This window comes from Amblyraja radiata, chromosome 3 (assembly GCF_010909765.2).
Source record: "Amblyraja radiata isolate CabotCenter1 chromosome 3, sAmbRad1.1.pri, whole genome shotgun sequence".
NCBI classification, from domain to species: domain Eukaryota; kingdom Metazoa; phylum Chordata; class Chondrichthyes; order Rajiformes; family Rajidae; genus Amblyraja; species Amblyraja radiata.
Genome location: NC_045958.1, coordinates 75,795,361 through 75,815,847, shown reverse-complemented (window position 1 = coordinate 75,815,847; position 20,487 = coordinate 75,795,361). Strand labels below are relative to the sequence as shown.

The 20,487-nt window shown below is 43.4% G+C and overlaps 1 protein-coding gene across 4 annotated transcripts in view; it reads left to right on the top strand.

Moving 5' to 3' along the window:
* trpm3 (transient receptor potential cation channel subfamily M member 3) overlaps window positions 1–20,487 on the top strand; it is a 471,994-nt gene that overhangs the window by 256,802 nt on the left and 194,705 nt on the right. The gene's annotated exons all lie outside the window — the stretch shown is intronic.

Genomic DNA, 20,487 nt, shown 5'->3' with positions numbered 1-20,487 from the left:
GGCAAAAAGCTCTTACCAAGATGCGTGGTGGTAAAAAGGCCATTTCATACAGCTCTATCTCTCTCAATGACTAGGACAATATAATTGAGAACTATTTGAAGTGAGACGATGTTGCCATTGCTGAACCCGCGGTAAATATTTCAAAGCTTTCCTGAAAATGTTCCTTACAATAACTCATGAACCTGTGAGCAGAGCCTGAGGAAAGAGGGAGACCAGAAACTACACTTATCCATGTCCTCCAGAGATGTTGCCTGAGCTGCTGAGTTCCTCCAGCACTTTGTATTCCACACAAGATTCCAGCATCAGAGTTCTTTGTGTTTACAGCCTGTGAGCATTGTTATAGAGTTATAGTCATAGGGTCATAGAGTGATACATTGTGGAAACAGGCCCTTCGGCCCACCTTGCCCTCACAGGCCAACATATCCCAGCTGCACTAGTCCCACCTGCCAGCATTTGGTCCATATCCCTCCAAAGCTGTCCTGTCTAGGATCATCCATATCCATGTTCCTGATATACGTTGTTAAAATGGTACTACTTTCTAATTCTAGTTGATCAGCCTGCAAAGCAGTTAATAGATAGGTGCACAGCTAAAACGTTGGACTTTAAAAATATCCACTTTTACAATAAGGAGTTCACCTTGGACTCAAATGATAAGAATGGAAAGCAACTTTCAATAATTTAATTTAATGAAGTAACATAGAAAATTGGTGAGAATAATATCGGTGTTACTGATCCACTGTCACAATTTTATGACCAATTTTCCATTATACATGATTACACCCAGACTTATGATGGATAAAGGAATCCTGGACACTCTCAAGAGGTTAGACCTTGCTGGCTAAGTACAAGTTTTCTGTTTAGAACTACTGGTATCAAGTTTGAATTAATTGATTGAATGATACAGCATGGAAACAGGCCCTTTGGCCCACCGAGTCCATGCCAGCCATCGATCACCTAGACCTCTATTATCCCGCCTTTGCAGCAATTCCCTACACTTTAGGGGCAATTTTCAGACGCTAAGTAACCCATAAACCTAAACCTAAAGTCAATAGTCAATAGACAATAGGTGCAGGAGTAGGCCATTCGGCTCTTCGAGCCAGCACTGCCATTCAATGTGATCATGGCAGATCATCCACAACCAGTACCCCGTTCCTGCCTTCTCCCCATATCCACTGACTCCGCTATCTTTAGGAGCCCTATCGAGCTCCCTCTTGAAAGTATCCAGAGAACAGGCCTCCACCGCCCTCTGAGGTCCAACAATTCCCTCAGTGCAGCTGAACCCATTTTCCTGTCAACATTCTCTTATGTTTCTTAATTTGCAGGATACAAGGACGTTACCGCACATCCCCAACAGTTCTTCAAATTGAATGAACCGATTACAGGATTATTAGAGCATGCTTTGAATTTGTGTCGAGCAACAGAGTCATTGTGTTGCCGCTCTCCGTTAAATATGTAAGATCTAGAACTGAAGCTCTTGCTTTGCCAGAATAATCCTCTGCTTCGGGAATAAAAATTAAATTCACAGCTCCACAGGCAACATTATTGCTTCCAAGTCAGAACATGCAGGTTCACGTTACCTCCAGAGGCTTGAGAACAAAACATGCAGGCTGACTCTCCAGTACAAGGCTGTCAGAAGTACCATAGTGTAGATGAGATATGAAACTGAAAAGCCTGTCTACCCTGACAGATAGACATCAAAAATCCCATGGCAATTATTTTGGAACAGGAAAAATGTAGAAACAAAGAACCGCAGATGCTGGTTTACAAAAAAAAAGGACACAAGGTGCTGGAATAACTCAGTGGGTCAGGCAGCATCTCCGGAGAATGTGTATAGGTGATGTTTTGAATAGGCACCTATTTATATTCTCCTGAGATGCTGCCTGACCCGTTGAGTTCCTCCAGCAATTTGTGTGTCATTTTAAAGCAGGAGCCTGGATATTTTAGCTGGTGTTCTGGGCCCAATATACAAATTGGTATCGGTATTGTTTTATTACTGCCACGAGTACCGAGATTCAGTGAAAAGCTTTTGTTTGCGTGCTATCCCATTAAATCAAATAATACTGTACATGAATATAATCAAGCCATGCTCAAATATACCAGGTAGAGCAAAGAGAAAAATACCAAAGCCCGGAATATAGTTTATAGCATCGTTGCATTACAGTTCCATAGAAAATGTCCAATGTCTGTAATGAGATCGATTGGCAGAATCCTAGTTTATGGGAAACCCTTCAGAAGTCTGATAATAGCAAGGAGGATGTTGTTTGTGACTCTGGTGGTACATGCTTTCAAGCTTTTGTACCTTCTGCCCGATGGGAGCAGGGAGAAGTGGAAATGATGGGTGAAAAAGGTTCTTGATTTTATTGAAAGTAAGCATGCAAGTACAGCAGGCAGTGAAGAAAGCTAATGGCATGTTGGCCTTCATAACAAGAGGAATTGAGTATAGGGGCAAAGAGGTCCTTCTGCAGTTGTACAGGGCCACAGTGAGACCACACCTGGAGTATTGTGTGCAGTTTAAAGGGCCTGTCCCACTTTCCCGAGCTGCTCACGAATTCTCCCGAGTTTCCCCTTGATTCAAACTCGGAGAATATTCGTAACGGGTCCGTAGGAGGCCGTAGAAGTCCGTAGATATATCGTAGTGGCTCGTTATGTCAACTGTAGGTACTCGGGGCATCAGGTAAGTCGGGACGTTTTTTCCAGCATGATGAAAAATGTCCACGAGTAAAAAGATAGTCGAGAGGAGAAAAATTGCAACATTTAATGCCCCGAGATGGCGGGACTGTCATATGTTGATAGAATGGAGCAGCTGGGCTTGTACACGCTGGAATTTAGAAGGTTGAGAGAGGATCTTATTGAAACATATAAGATTATTAAGGGATTAGACAAGCTAGAGGCAGGAAACATATTCCCGGTGTTGGGGGAGGCCAGAACCAGGGGCCACAGTTTAAGAACGGGTAGGCCATTTAGAATGGAGATGAGGAAAAACTTTTTTACCCAGAGAGTTTTGAATCTGTGGATTTCTCTGCCTCAGAAGGCAGTGGGGGCCAATTCTCTGGATGCTTTCAAGAGAGATTTAGATAGAGCTCTTAAAGATAGCGGAGTCAGGGGATATGGTGAGAAGGCAGGAACGGGGTACTGAATGTGGATGATCAGCCATGATCATAGTGAATGGCGGTGCTTGCTCGAAGGGCCAAATGGCCTACTCCTGCACCTATTGCCTATTGTCTATTGTCTATTGATTATGATGGCCGCTATCAACAAGGCAGTGTGAAGTTATAGATGTGGACAATAGAGGGGTGTCTAGTCTGCGTGATGGACTGGGGTACATCCACATTGTATCCCACCCTAACTATCACTAAACAGATCTGTGAGCACTCAAAGTGGAGCAGGAACATTTGGAGTGCAGGGAAGCTCAAACATCGGCTTCACACAGTGGCCCAGTGCAAACCACCTGCACGACACCTCCTGCTTGCATATGCGGAGGAGTCTGCGGTTCCCACATTGGCCTGAGATAGACACAAAAAGCTGGAGTAACTCAGCGGGACAGGCAGCATCTCTGGAGAGAAGGAATGGGTGATGTTTCGGGTCGAGACCCTTCTTCAGACCACATTGGCCTCATTAGCCATCTCAGAACCGAAGTGGAAGCAAGTCATCCTCGATCTCGAGGGACTGCCTAAGAAACAGAAGAAACAAGCATGTGATCTATTTGTGGATGCTTGTCGTGTATGAATTTGCTGTCGTGCTTCTTGCATTACAAAAGTGACTACACTTCAAAAGTACTTTTTTTGGCTGAAAAGCTTTTTGAGATCTCTTGCAAAGGGTGTGAAATGCAAATCTGCCCTGTCTTCACGAGTAAGAACTTCGGAATGTTATATCATAAAAGCAGGATTTTTAGTTACCATAAAGTGGTGAATCTAATGACTCTTAAAGTTGCTGTGTTGATATAAAGCAAGAGATTGTATACTGTAAGTCATTGATGGTTGACCTGCTGGTTATCTGATGTATATTTAACAAAGGATGGTTTGTCACTTACAGTGCTGGAAACATAGAGTTTTATATTTCTGCTTTGCTGCATAACTTTATTTAGTTTACCCTTGTGAAGACTGCACAGGAGACAATTGTAACATTGCTGAAGGCTTACACAAAATAATCAGATGACAGGACTCATGTGAAAAACATTTATCCTTTAAGCTTTCAAGTCCTAAGCCTTGAGCTGAAGGTCTCAAACACCCTATCTCCTTGATTGTACAAAAGAAATCAATGATTAAGATCACCATCACCTTCAAATAGTCAGCTTAGCCTTTGATCGACTGAAAAAACCCCAATATTTGAAGATCAAGACTTCAAATCTGGCAGAAATCTCACAGATCAGTGGTCCCTGCCCTCTTTAGCTCGTGAAACAAACAATCTTTTCTGAACTCTGTCTGGGAAGAGATCACACCAGCTGGGCAGATGTAGAGGTTCAAAGATTTGTTCAAAGCCTTCCTGAAGAAATGTAATATCCCCATGGACACATGGCGATGTGGGATGGTATTGAGGACGCTTGCTTTTGGAGCACACAGAAGAAAGACATGTTCAGCAGCAAAAGTGGACCTTCACACGATCTACACACCCTCCCATGCCGTCGACCACTACATACATGGTGGCCGATTAGGAAAAGGGGAGATGCAACGAGACCTGGGTGTCATGGTACACCAGTCATTGAAAGTAGGCACGCAGGTGCAACAGGCAGTGAAGAAAGCGAATGGTATGTTAGCATTCATAGCAAAAGGATTTGAGTATAGGAGCAAGGAGGTTCTACTGCAGTTGTACAGGGTCTTGGTGAGACCACACCTGGAGTATTGCGTACAATTTTGGTCTCCTAATCTGAGGAAAGACATTCTTGCCATAGAGGGAGTACAGCGAAGGTTCACCAGACTGATTCCTGGGATGTCAGGACTTTCATATGAAGAAAGACTGGATAGACTCGGCTTGTACTCGCTAGAATTTAGAAGATTGAGGGGGGATCTTATAGAAACTTACAAAATTCTTAAAGGGTTGGACAGGCTAGATGCAGGAAGATTGTTCCCGACGTTGGGGAAGTCCAGAACAAGGGGTCACAGGATAAGGGGGAAATCTTTTAGGACCGAGATGAGGAAAACATTTTTCACACAGACAGTGGTGAATCTCTGGAATTCAATGCCACAGAAGGTAGTTGAGGCCAGTTCATTGGCTATATTTAAGAGGGAGTTAGATGTGGCCCTTGTGGCTAAAGGGATCGGGGGGTATGGAGAGAAGGCAGGTACAGGATACTGAGTTGGATGATCAGCCATGATCATATTGAATGGCGGTGCAGGCTCGAAGGGCCGAATGGCCTACTCCTGCATTCTATGTTTCTATGTTTCTATACCTGCCCCATCCATGGAAGGTCCTGCACTTCCAATATTGGCCTCATCAGACACCTCGGAACTGGAATGGAAACAAGTCATTCCTGATCCAAAGAATTTCCTGAAAATAAGGAGCAGTATTAATTGTTCAGAAATTGAGTGCATTTAGGACAGCTTGGTTTAGTTTATTATTATTATTATTATTATTGTCGTGTACCGAGGAACAGTGAAAAGCTTTTTTGTTGTGTGCAATCCAGTCAACAAAAAGACTAGACATGATCAAAATCAAGCCATCCATAGTGTAAAGATACAGGATAAAGGGTATATCATTTAGTGCAAGATAAAGTTCGATAAAGTCCAATTAAAGTTCAAAGGTCGCCAATAAGGTAGATGGGAGGTCAGGACTGCCATCTCTAGTTGGTGAGAGGACCGTTCAGCCACCTTATAACAGCTGAGATCTCTAAATATATGCTCAGAATCTTAGTGAGAATTTCCCCAGAGTCTGCGGAAGGATCTCAACCTGAAGCGTCACCCATTCCTTCTCCCAAGAGATGCTGCCTGACCCGCTGAGTTGCTCCAGCATTTTGTGTCTACCTGGTTGAACACTATCTCAGTATCGCACTGGAGTGCAGGCATGGACTTTTGTCACTGGAATGAAGTTTGAACCTACAACCATTCAACTCAGTGCTACTCACCCGGATGCAGCTGAAACCAATCCCACCTTCACACTGGAGCAGAACTGAAGGGAGCATCCATCCAAGAGAAGAGAGATCATGTATCTTTCATCAAAAAAATTACTTCTACAAGTTCTAGTTCCAGGGACTAGCGGAATCAAAGGATATGGGGAGAAGGCAGCACGGGTTACTGATTGTGGGTGATCAGCCATGATCACAATGAATGGCGGTTGAGGCTCGAAGGGCCAAATGGCCTCCTCCTGCACCTATTTTCTGCGTTCAAGAGATTCAAGATTCAAGAGAGTTTATTGTCATGTGTCCCAGGTAGGACAATGACATTCTTGCTTTGCTTCAGCACAACAGAATGAAGTAGGCATAAATAAATACAGAACAGAACAGATCAATGTGACCATATACCAATGAATATATATATATATATATATACACACATAAATAAACAGATAAAGTGAAACGGGCTATTCATGATCAGAGTTTTGTTTGAGTTGAGTTTAATAGCCTGATGGCTGTGGGGAAGTAGCTATTCTTGAACCTGGATGTTGCAGATTTCAGGCTCCTGTATCTTCTACCTGAAGGCAGCGGGGAGATGAGTGAGTGGCCAGGATGGTGTGGATCCTTGATGATGCTGGCAGCCTTTTTAAGGCAGTGACTGCGATAGATCCCCTCGATGGTAGGGAGGTCAGAGCTGATGATGGACTGACTGGGCAGTGTTTACAACTGTTTGCAGTCTTTTCTGCTCCTAGGCGTTCAAGTTGCTGAACCAAGCCACGATGCAACCAGTCAGCATGCTCTGTACTATGCACCTGTAGAAGTTCGAGAGAGTCCTCCTTGACATACGTTGACATACACATTTCTATGTAAGTCTGCAACTGAACATTCAAACATCGGCATAGACCTCTGGGTCTAGTGATCTCTGGGGCAAAGTTGGAGAGGCCCAGTCCAATGACATAGGAGCAAGCGTAGGCCTCATGGCTTTCAATCCTGCTCCACCATTCAAATAAATCACAGAGATCCGAAAGTCATTGGTGTGGCTTTGAAAACTCCAGTGTTATGTTGCTATGGTTTTGTATCAATAAAGCATGTGCTATGCTTTCTGGACCAAGAATGCTAATTAATTTAATCAACAGAAGAGCAAGCCCTAGTTTTTATCTAACTGATGTGAGGCAGCAGATACAACCAATGATGTGATGATATAATTCAGCAGCCTGATCCTGTGACTGCAGTCTCTTCTGTGTTAGAGAGCAGATTACAGTGGAAACATTAATTAACCAGTAATGCTGTCCTGATAGGATGAGTTAATGCAGCGGGAGGACAACAAAATCAAAGATTTTTCATTTATTTTTGATTGGGGAGGAAACCAGAATACTAACAACCGTGACAGGAATTCCATGTGTGAGAATGTGACATGCCAGAGTGAATACTCAGTGAAGATTTATAAAGGTACAGTGTAATCTGCTATACTTCCCAATGCTGCCTGACCCACCCAGTTACTCCAGCACATTGTGTCTATCCTTTCCAATGGGGTGGCTGCGCCCTCCACCACCATTCAATATGATAATGGCTGATCATGCAGAATCAGTACCCTGTTCCTGCTTTCTCCCCATATCCCTTGATTCCGTTAGCCCAAAGAGGTATATCTAACTCTTTCTTCAATCCATCCAGTGAATTGGCCTCCACTGCCTTCTGTTGCAGAGAATTCCACAGATTCATTACTCTCTGGGTGAAAATGGCCTACCCCTTATTATTAAACGGTGACCCCTGGTTCTGGACTCCCTCAAAGTGGGGAACATTTTTCCTGCATGTAGCCTGTCCAATCCCTTAAGAATTTTAAATGCTTCGATAAGATCCCCTCCCATCCTTCTAAATTCCAGTGAATACTGGAATAATGGCATCCGTGAGGCTCTTGAATTGTCACTATTTCCTGGCAGTGAAGGAAATCCATGGTCCTCACCTGCTCCAGCCTGTGTGTACCTCCAGATCCTCAACTCATTCTGATGGACTCGTCCCTTTTTCTCACCAGGTTCAGAGCAATTAGCCATTTGTCTGGCTGGTGATACCCATATCCCTACAATAATTTATTTTTAAACTCAAGCTATTATTAAATTGATACATGTGGTGATACAATCACATTTGCTTGCATGTATATTATTGAGCCTTAAAAATATTATTTTGTTTTTGATTCAAACAAAGATCAGCTGGTGCTAAATTTCAAAGATGAATCATGATTCCAAATTTGAACTATTTTGTTTTCTCATATGTTGCAGCTTATTCTCTAAGTTTGGACGAGTACTGGGCCAGATCGTGCTGACAGCTTGTGAGTGGGTCTGTCGAAAGGTGCCAGTGAACTTCAGCGCTCTCGGTTTATGTGGCTGCTCATCGCACTGTTGCCGATGAGAATATGCTACGGTTTAACTGCACCTAAACCCGAGATCTCGCTCTTTGCCCCTGAACTCATCATTGAGTTTGGGGCATTGGATAACCTCCAATCCAAGGTCCCAGATACACGTTATATCTTCTCTACTGCTTTAAGCCAACCATTACTATTGTGTCCAATGTGGTCCGATTTATCGACCTGCTTTCACTGTTCTTCAGTAAAAGTCTACATTTAGGAATATCTCTTTGCTTATTTATCTTTCTTCAAAACATTTGTTTTGATTTATTAACAGCAGATTCATGTATTTTAAAATACATTTGTCATTATAAGTGTTTTTTTCATGATTATTTTTTTTTCTAAAATACTTTCAGAGAATGATTAAATTATATATGTCATTTTAATAATTTTTCATGATTATCATTTTTCGAAATGCAATTTAAAGGTAAGGTGGGCCTCAGGTTAAACTGCTGTGCAGTACTGAGGGAGAGCTGTGTGGGACAAAGTTATATCTGTGGGATGGATCTATCAGATTCAGTGGAACTAATTCCATGTAAACCCTGTGGTCTGGCTGGTATTGCTCCTTCAACCAATGTTAAATTCAGTTTGTAATATAAAGGAACTGCGGATGCTGTTTTTTTCACTAAAAATAGACACAAAATGCTGGAGTAACTCAGCAGATCAGGCAGCATCTCTGGAGAAAATAGATAAGTGATGTTTCGGGTCAGGATCCTTCTTCAGCCTGATTGCAGGGGGGGAGAGGGGTAAAACAAGCTGGAGCGAACAGAGGTAGGACAAATCACAGCCGTATTAATCGGAATTAATAAATCAAATGATCCCATTATTGTTGCATCGCTGATTGGGGGAGTTTTCTGCACACATTGACTGCACTTTAAAATGCTCCACAGCTCAAGATGTACCGTACTTTCTGAATTCAGTGACTGTAAATGACTTGGGACATCCTGAGATTGTGAATGGTGTGTGGAGAAGCAACTCCTCTGTCAGATGTTTTTCCTTCACTGAGCCCTGAAAGAGAGTCTTCTGCCAAAACCCTCTCATCTTACAGGAGGCCGTCTCACTTCCTCCTTCTGTTTGAGAGAAACTGAAAGGCAGTTGGCTGCTGGCGGGAGACTGATCTGTTTGTGGGAGCGCAGTGTTTGACCATCTGCAAACCTTGGCTCCCTCCTCGCCTTTCTCCACAGGGATGAGGATTTGATCTAAATCACAAATCCCACTCAAATGACCACTTTGGGTTACTTCAGATCCTTCAGTGTATGATTGGTCTGATCTCCATGGATCTAGCAAAATATCGGGATGGGGTAATTCCCATTTCTTTGTTTTCAACAAAATAGCAATGTGTACATAACTGAGGCAGACTTTTCTATGTTAAAGGAGTTGTATAAATACAGGCTGTCTATTTCTTTATCTTTAACCTAATGCTGACTACTTCTGTGATAGGATAATTGAAATATAAAATACAGGGATAGAAAGAAGACCAAAGCTTTTAGGGTTGAACATCAAGATGATTACTGAAAGGGGATGTGGGTATACAGTGGAGGTTTTGAGTCCCCTAACTATTCCCCATACTCCCCACCCATCCTTAGCAGGGCAACATCATGAAAGACGACCTGACCAAGAATTTCTCTCAAAGAGTGAGGACAGTCTCTGAGCTAGGCATGAATGAAAGGAAGAGAGTGACCTTGGCAAGATCATCAAAAATATTTTTGCTGATAAAAGGGCACAAAGTGCTAGATTAACTCAGTGGGACAGGCAGCATCTCTGGAGAACATGGAGAGATGACGTTTCGGGTCGGGACTCTTCTTCAGTCCCGAAACGCCACCTATCCATGTTCGACCCGAAATGTCACCTCTCTACGTTCTCCAGAGATGCCCACTGACTGGCTGTGTTACTTCACAACTAAGAACCCTAAGAACTATTTCTAACTCTCGCTTAAACAAATCCAGTGAATTGGCCTCCACTGCCTTCGGTGGCAGAGAATTCCCCAGATTCACAATTATCTGGGTGAATTTTTTTTTCCTCATCTCAGTCCTAAATGGCCTGCCCCTTATACTTAAACTGTGACCCCTGGTTCTGGACCCCCAACACCGGGGAAACTTTTCCTGCATCTAGCCTGTTCAATCCCTTAAGAAGTTAATATGTTTCTATAAGAATCCCTCTCATCCTTCTCGATTCCAGTGAATAAAAACTTAGTCGATCCATTCTTTGGATTAATTATTTGTTAAACTGAGGCCTCATCTGCTTTCTTGTGCGGACAATTACTAAATTATGTTTAGTTTACAAAATCCCTAAGTATACTATCGCTGTACGGATAAATTAAACCAAGTTTCACCATCCTTGTTTCACCGTCCTTGTTTCATAGAAGTGCAGGTGAGTTCATCCTAATGCCCTGACAAACGTTTATCTCTTTGTCAACATCATGGAAACATATTCGAATAATATTATCTTGATGATGTTTGTTAGTTCATTGAGTCGTGCAGCACGGAAACAGGTCCTTCGGCCATCGTGTCCATGCCGACCAACATGCCCCATCTATTCTAGTCCCATCTGCCATCATTTGGCCCATATTCCTTTAAACCGTTCCTATCCATATACCTGTCCAAATGTTTTTTTAATGCTGGGATAGTACCTGCCTCTCTGGCAGCTCATTCCATATACCACCACCCTAGGGTGGCAGAGGTCTTGCTGTGAACATGGTCGAACAATGTCTGTCCTATAAAAATATATTTTGGGCGTAAAGCACTTTAGGTATCTTGAAGCCTTGTAAGGCACAAAACATATACGAGGTTCTCCTTGTCCTCTGTTCTCCTTTGCTGCAGGAGAGGGTAAGGTTCTCTAGGCCCAGGCTGACCCATGAAGCAGGATGGTCTACACTCGGCAACTGCGCCTCAGGTGATGGAGCCAGAAATACATCTCCAGACCATCCTAGTGGCCTTGTGACTCCTCACTGATATTAAGGACCACTGATATGTTTTTAAAGTTCTCAAATGATCAGATACATTTAAACATGATTCAAAACCGTTGTGAAAATAGAAATAATTAAAAATAAAATGAAAAATATATCCACTAAAAACACAATAAACACATAAAAGTAGTAGGTGTTAATTGAAGCTGTTAAAGTTTGGCAAACTATCAATTTAAATATAACAAAACATCTACTTGCACTCCCCTTGTCAATCCTGCTGTCACCTCAGTTTTGTGAATGGGGGTGTGCGAGTTGCACCAGCCATGGCTTGGAGTCAACTGAGGAGCTGCAGCCAAAGTGTATCCAGTTCCTCAGCTGTGCATGACAGAGCCCTGCCCTTGAATCAGTGGTGACTCAAGGAGGGGTGCAGGAGGTCAATGTGCTGGCATCTGACCTCCCACTCATTTCTGACCTCAGCCCCTGTGCACTGCTGACCCACGGAGAGCTGCTCGCTCGCCCGTGACCTTCCTCGGAGCCAGCTCCATTTGGGGTGGTCCTCTTGGCAGCTTGCCTGGATGACCCCTGTGCACAGATCATATTTGATTGACCATAAACATGTGCAAGTATTATAACAGTGTAATCATCAGAGAGCAACGTGAACGAGATGAACACAATTCTTCTTACACTTGTTCCTGTAGTGCAGTTAGACCTAGTCTGTGAACAGACTTTTAATGCTTGTAAATTCCAATAATCTCTAGCCCACACTAGCAGCTCAGAACAAATACATTAACCCGATCGCATTGAGCAATATCTAACAGCAAATAAGTAATGGTGCCATTACTTCTTATACACATGACATTTATATGTTTACTTACAGCTATACCACTTTCTCTTTTTGAAGAAAATGTTTCACATATACACCGTAATTACAAGTTCACTCGGTGGTCTTAGATGCTTAGATCTTCCAAACTGTTTAAACCAATGTGACACGAATTGAGGTCCATTATTTGAAGCCAGCTCTTCAACCATGCCATGCAAACAGCAATCTCAGTTGCTCAATTGCATCTTTAGTATTTGTGCACAAGATCCCACAAGTTCAATCTATAACACCAATATGCACTAGGGATATATTGCTGCTATTCCTACAAAAAACAAAGGTAGACTCTCTGAAATGGTCATGCTGTACTCCACTGTGGCTGTGAGGGAGGGCTAAAGCTTCAAAATCTTCACTGTTATACTGAAATGTTGCATATGCTTGAGGGCCAATCACATTCCTATTTTTCCAAGTTTCCATGTAATTGCTTTGATAATCAGTGATTCTATTTATTGAATGTTAGAACACAAAATTCATTTTATTTTACTTAATATCTCTACTCTTTTCTTGAGACCATGTGTACATTCTTTCAAAGGTAGAAATGTATACTTACTGTTTTTAGCATCTTAACTTGTGACAGAACAATCTACTGCTGTGTCAATGTTAATTTCAGCAGCCAGGCTTTTACTTTTATCCTGGATTCTTGCTGCTTTCAACTATTTCCATTAGTAGTGGAGATGCTGTACAAGTCTAGTTTTGCTTTATCTGAATCAACTCCTTGTCTGTATTCAAAACACAAAGTGCTGAAGTAACTCAGCATGCCAGGCAGCATAAGGATCCTGACCTGAAATGTCATAGATCCACCCTCCACATAAGCTGCTTGACCTGCTGAGTTATGTCAACACTTTGTGTTTTGCTCACGATTCCAGCATCTATAGTTCCTTGTATCTGCTTCTCTGTATTTTTTTTTATTGGAGCAATGTCCTCTCTGTCTCTCTGCAATTGTACTGATAGCAGAGCTCTGGGTACTAGTTCTGGGTTTTGACTTAAATACAACTGCTATGTGTCTTCAGTGTGCTGTGTGTGCTTCTAACACTATGCCTCCATAAATGAGCAGAGCTGCAGTGAATGGTGACCTTGCACCTGTGCAGTGCTCTTCTTGCTTCACACATGGAGATTTTGCTGCTGCCTTCTGACTGCGAGTCGCAGTTATGTTTATGCCCGCAGATGGCTGAAATTTCTGGGCAATTTTCCGGTTATTTCCACTAAGCTTGCAATTTTGCAAGCAGTTCAAAATGTAAAACTCTTAAGCGCATAAGAATTTGAATCAAACCCTTTCGCATTTTAGACAAATCAATTTTATTAGTTTTTAAAAATCATTGAAGTTGAAATGTCTGGAGAAAGTCCTTGATTAAACAATGCACAATAAAATGTTAATAATCCACAACCCAAACATTCAGAAATCCTGACGGTTCGGCATCTAGATTATAAGGTAATGTTCGCCACGCTCCCTTCCCACTAAATGGGAACCCAGTTGCCACACTCCCTCACATCCATGGGGCCTAGATTCCTGCGCTCCATTCAAGGAATAACATCCAGGAGTCTGGAAACTCTCATTTGGCACCACCAAAGACTGATGCATGCTGCATTTTTGGAGTTTTACTGTAGTCATTTCTCCTGTTTATTGATTCCTTCTGCCAAACTTTATGAATCTTGGCTATTGTAAATAAATGGCAGTGGAATTAAATAATGCGCCATGATTCCGAATAAAACATTAGTTTTTTATAGGCCTACTAAGTTAGTGATTGGATTCAGAGTCTTCTCACTCCATTTTGACAGAATTCAGTAACTACATACATTCACTGCAATCTTCTACTTTGAGAATATTAACACTGGAGAACAGTCTATTCTTTCGTTCTCCACCATGAAGAACACATATTCACGATTCCACATCCGACAGAGCCATACATATCCTCTCCTTGATCAAGCTCCCATTCCGTCCTGTCTCCTGCCTTTGAAGCAGTGCACTCATAGCTTCCCTGCTCCGTTCGATCCTTTGGAGTGTTTAATTCGCCTGATATCTGCATCTCTCTCAGTTCCAAAGACGCCTGCTGTTTGTTCCTTTGGTCAGCAGCTCCACTACCAGCTCCTCACCTGAAAGAATCTGTGGGCCTCATGCTGACATTATCAATCACCTCTAAACCCACAGAACCAGAATGGAAGCAAATCATCCTCGATCCCAATGGACTGCCGAAGAAAGATGAACGTCCCCAACTCACAGGACAGCTTTGATATGCGTCTTTAATTCCTCTCTGAGTACGGAGTTTTGAGGTCCAGTCTATCAGCAATACAGAGTAGATGCTCTGAGTCGACAGCTTAAAACACTGTTTATTTTCCAAACACTGTACAGTTTAGTGGTTTTGAGTAATTTGTTGCTAGTTGTAGATGATTTGGAATGGGTCCTGAAGCCAGCCTTGTAGTCCTGGGAAGTGCTAGCTATAGGATACACATTTCAATGCGGACTGATAACCTAACAAGTGTGATAAGCAACAAACAAAGTACTGCAATGGGGTACAGTAGGTCAGGAGAGTCTGTAAATAGACAGATGACATTATGGATCTGGTTCCTTCGTCAGACCTGAAATGCTGTCTGTCTATTTCCCTCCAAAAATGCTGCTTGGTCTGCTGAGTTCCTCTAACACTTCTGCTCAATATTTTAGTATCTGCAGTCTCTTGTGTCTCAAATTGGAGTGATAATGTCATCACATCACATGCACATGCAAATACATCTCTATATAACTAAAAGTCTTCATCTTGTTTGTGCACACAATGTGTCTCTGGGTCAATCTGGTTAATTCCTATCTTCTTCCAAACGCTAGGCCACAGCCATCCCATTTTCATACATCCTACTCACATTTTTCCCATGGTGGTGATAAACATCTTCCCGTCATATTTCCACCTATATTTCCGAAGTTATTAATCGTTGAACTTTTAAGAACAGCCGATTTCTTCAAACTCACCTATTTCGGAAAAAAAATTTATTGATGTCACAATGCACTCGCAAGGCAGGACGGGCCACTCCGAGAGGGAGGGGCACTCCAGTCCTCCAACCCCTCCTCCCCCACCCCCCCTCCAATCCCCCCACCCTTCCTCCCCTCCCCCACATGCTCCCCTTCCCCACACCACCCCACCCCCCCCCCACCCCTTCGGGTCTGATAAAGGGTCCTTGAGCTGAAAGATGGACTTTCTCCTCACAGATGCGGCCTTACCTGCTGAGCATTTCAAGCACTTTCTGATCCTGTGCGGATGGAAACCAAACATTGTTTTTTATACATTTCACAAATTTCTAGTTCATTCAGCTATTTACACCTGTCCTGCACCAGTAATTGCAGTAGCAAGCAAACCCAAATTACTGAAATTTAATTTATTTTAAAGGCACATAAGCCCTCACTCCGTCAGTAACTTCCTTGCTACTGAATTAGAAGGTTACAGGTTCAAGTCCTATTCTAGAGATGTAACTGGCCAGGTACTCCAGTACTATGTTGAGGAAGTGTTGATTTTGCATAAGATGTTAACCTGAAGTCCGCTCTGTGCTCTCAAGTAGAAAGATCCCATTGTGCTATTTTGAAAACAAGCAAGACGTTCCTCTCAGTCATCCTTGAACAGTATCACAAATGTGATTACCTGGTTTATGGAGCTCTCTCTACCATTCTTTCCTGCCTCATTTCCTTAGTATGACCGTGACCATTTCACACGTACGTCCTTCGCATTCGGGATATAAAAATGCACCATAAAAATCTGGATTTTGTTTGTTTAGGGCTTGAATGTTGGTAGTCATTTTTCGAGCTAATACTGCACCAGTGCCTGCAGTATTCCTAGTCTTAGTTGATGTGCCTCAGGACAAGTGATCAATAGGAAGCACTAGGGGTGGGGGGGGGGGGGGGGGGGACAGTTTCCTTCCAAGTTCAGGAACTATTTTCTTTTATCCATTCATGGAACTTGGACAGGAATGATCAGTGTTTATTGCCCACTCTGATTTTTCTCCCTCAAAAATACAGTGTCATAGATTCATAGAGTCTTACAGTGTGGAAATGGGCCCTTCAGCCCAGCTTGCCCACACCGACTAACATGTCCCATCTATACTAGTCCCACCAGCCTGCATTTGGCCCATATCCCACTAAACATATCCTATCCATGTACCTGTATAAATGTTTCTTAAATGTTGCAATAGTGAATAGTGCCTGCCTCAATCACCTCCTCCAGTAGTTCGTTCCATACATCCACCACACTTTGTGTTAAAATGATACCCCTTAGGTTCAGATTAAAATCCTCCTCCCCCCCCCCCCCCCCCCCCCCTCACCTTAAATCTATGCCTGAAGATAGACACAAAAAGCTGGAATAACTCAGCGGGACTAGCAGCATCAATGGAGAAAAGGAATGGGTGAAACCCTTCTTCAGACTGGTTAGGGATAAGGGAAACAAGAGATATCAAAACGTCACACATTCCTTCTCTCCAGCGATGCTGCATGTCCCGCTGAGTTACTTCAGCTTTTTGTGTCTATCTTCAGTTTATACCAACATCTGTAGTTCCTTCCTAGCCGTTAAACCTACTGTTCTCGATTCCCTTACTCTGGGCAAGATCACCCGTCAACCTCCTGCCCTCACAGGAATAGCTTCCTAGCCTGCTCAACCTCTCCTGATAGCTCAGGCCCTCGAGTCCTGGCAACATCTTCGTAAATCTTTTCTGCACCTTTCCAGTTTGACAACAAATTTCCTATAGCATGGTTCCCAAAACCGAACACAATACTCTAAATGTGGCCTCACCAATGTCTTATATAACTGCAACATGATCTCCCAACTTCTATACTCAAGAAATAACATATATACATATATATGCAGAAAACATGTTATACATTGACCTGAGTGCATATAATTACTCTTTTACAAATATTTGCAAAGTTTCTGAATTTTTAATATATATATATATATACTAGACTAAGTGGGACCCGTTGGATCCCAGCATCACACGGGAGGGCTGGTCACCAACGCAATATTCCACCTCCCCACCAATTCCAATACTGCTCACCAGTAGGGGGGGGGGGGGGGGGGGGGGGGGGGGGCTGTCTGTTGCGCTAGTATAGGTGTTGTGGGCCGAAGGTACTGGTTTCCAGAGGGCTAGTATAGACATTGTGGGCCGTATGGATGCTTGGGCAGGCATCCAACTGTTGCAACGATTTTAAAAGCCAAGCCAAGGCAAACATTAGGGCTGCAGACACCCGACAACCAAAATTCATTTTGTGAACATAAACTTGTTAAAAAAGGCGAGGCAAACAATTGGGCTGCAGACACCTGACAACCAAAATTCATTTTGTGAACACAAATTTTTTTAAAGGGCTGCAGCCGCTTTACAGCCGCATCGAGGGGACTCACCGTGGAGTAGACGTGCGTTCAGTGTTATTTGCAGCACAGTCTCTGCCAGACCCTCTCGCTTCCTGGGTCTGGCAGAGACTGAGTGAGGCACGAAACTTCCTGGTTTTATAGTCCCTCCCCCTGCCGCCAGCGGGGGCAGCAGAGAGAATGGGGAATTTTGTAAAAACATTAATATTTCTCTCATTTTTAATCGACGAAAAAAATCCTCCGCACTCATACGGCGGAGGGGGGCTCTGAGCGAGGTGGCCAAAAATGACGGCCGTAGGTGGCTGCGTTCTCTCGGAAATCGCAGCACAGTCGACCAAAAGCGGTCAAGATCAGAGATTTAGTAATATAGATATATATAACCATATAACCATATAATTCAGAAACTTTGCAAATATTTGCAAAAGAGTAATTATATGCACTCAGGTCAATGTATAACATGGTTTCTGCACAATTATATTAGCATCACTTTGTTTCCTCTGCATGCATTCCTGACATGCAGTCCAAGGTATTCAGGTAGTGTGCAGGGGTAAAGGAAAGAGTGTTCACATTGCAGCCCTGTTTCCACCAATCCTTCCACCACCACGCTCAAGAAGCACAAGAAACACAAGACAGACACCGTTGTATGCAGATGCCGAGAAGTGTGTACAGCTCTGGCTGAACAACTTCTAATCTTGTGTGTGGACTCGATAAAAATAAGAAGGTGGTGTGCAACAACAGTGGAAAGCTTTAACCGGTGGCCATTCCCCATGCAACCTGCATGGCAGCTGTAACAAGCGCTGTGTTTCATGGAAGACCTGCAAGTTCCAAGCAGAGGCCATGTGTCTCTCACGGTGTGGATAATCTTCCAGCAGCAGTTGCTGTTTGCCTCAGCAAGCTGCCCGATAAAGAGATACTAATACCAGTGGCCAAATGATTAGTTAAAAAGAGAGAGAGATGGAGAAATTAGGAAGGAGATAGGAGAATTTTAGATTATGACTTGCAGGCACAGTAACTGATGGTAAAATGATCGAGCATGCAAGATGCCAAAATTGCAGAGATTTTGCAATGTTGTAGGGGCTGGGATTGAGGATGTAGGGAGTGTGAAGACCTTAATGGAAATAAATATGAGAATTTTAACATTGTGAGCAGGTTGGATAGACAGCCAGTGTAAACGGTGGCCAAAGGATGGGTGAGGGTACAGGGCTTGCTGTGAGTTAAGATAAGGGCAGCAGACCATTGAATGAGCTCAAGGTGCTTAACTTGGATGGGGGTAGTCAGGAGAACATTGAAGCAGTCAAATCTCAAGCAGGGACAACGGTTTCTATGGCAGATGGGCTAAGACAGGCAATGCTACCAAGACTATGTACCTCCACCTCTGTAACACCAGCTCCCACTGCACAATGCATGAACAATTCAGTTCCATGTGCAGCACCATGGAAAGGCAGGAGTATTTGCTATCTGCAGGACAAATGTGAGTGTTGTTCGGGTGTCTGGGGTTATGGGGAGAAGGCAGGAGAATGGGGTTAGGTGGGAGAGATAGATCAGCCATGATTGAATGGCGGAGAAGACTTGATGGGCCGAATGGCCGAATTCTGCTCCTATCACATGAAATGACCATATAAATGCTACTTCAAGATTATTTCCAAACAAATATTGAAATAGACTGTCTTTTAAAAAGCAGGGTGGGGATATAAAAGGTTGCAAAGGAAATTAATTACCAGCATATGCCACATGCCACACACCAGATGCGAGATAACCTGCCAGGTCTTCTTCCCCATCTGCTCTGTACACAAAACCAAGCTTTACAGGATTGATTTCACTGGTTCTGGGTGACTGCCAGAAACCAATATTTGATCTGCGTTTTTTAAAGCTAATGGAAAGACCATGATGCAGTAAGTAATTTAGACCGGTGAATCACTGGAAGTTGTGAGGAGTGACCTTCTCATTCATTCATTCATTCATTCATTCATTCATTCATTCATTCATTTATTCATTCATTCATTCATTCATTCATTCATTCATTCATTCTCTCCCTCTCCCTCTCCCTCTCCCTCTCCCTCTCCCTCTCCCTCTCCCTCTCCCTCTCCCTCTCCCTCTCCCTCTCCCTCTCCCTCTCCCTCTCCCTCTCCCTCTCCCCCTCTCCCCACCCCCCCCCCTCTCTCTCTCTCTCCCTGAGGAGTTTCTACAAGGTCAGGGGTTCAGGAGGGGATAACCCAAGGTTGCGCCGTCTCTCACGGGTAGACATAAATGAGACTTATTCCCTATGAGTGAAGAAAGGTTCCGACCTAAAACGTTCCATATTCTTTTTCTCCAGAGTACTACCTGACCCGCTGAGTTGCTCCAGCATTTTGTGCCTATTCCCTACGACTCCGGTTTCTCCTAGAGTGCTGTTTTGGTGATGTTGACTGAGGGATAGATGTTGGCTAGTACACGAGGGTGAACTTTCAAGTGAGTCCCATGCAGGGCCTAGATTTAACATCACCTCTGGAGCAGCACCTCAAACACCACTCTAGTCTGATTAAATCTCTATGCCCTACCTTATCTCCTCCACCATGCGACATTGTGAATAGACCTTCACTATCTTGCGTCCCAACGACTGTTCGAATCATGTCCAGACTAACCTCTCATCTTATACTTGCTTAGCTCTCATCCCATCCAAGGTTCTGTCCAACTATCTGCCTCGCAGCACCCCCCCCCCCCCCCCCCCCCCCCCCGCCCCCTCTCGCCTGCAACCACCTATTACTTGCCATGCTTTGTCTTGCCACTTCCCCCCCCACCTCCTCCCAATCAGTCTGAAGAAGGGTTTCAACCCAAAACTTCACCTATCCATGTTCTACAGAGAAGATGCCTGGCCTGCCGAGTTTCTCTAGCACTTTGTGTACTTTTGACAAAATGAATATCCTGCTAATAGGCTCGGTGGCAAATTTT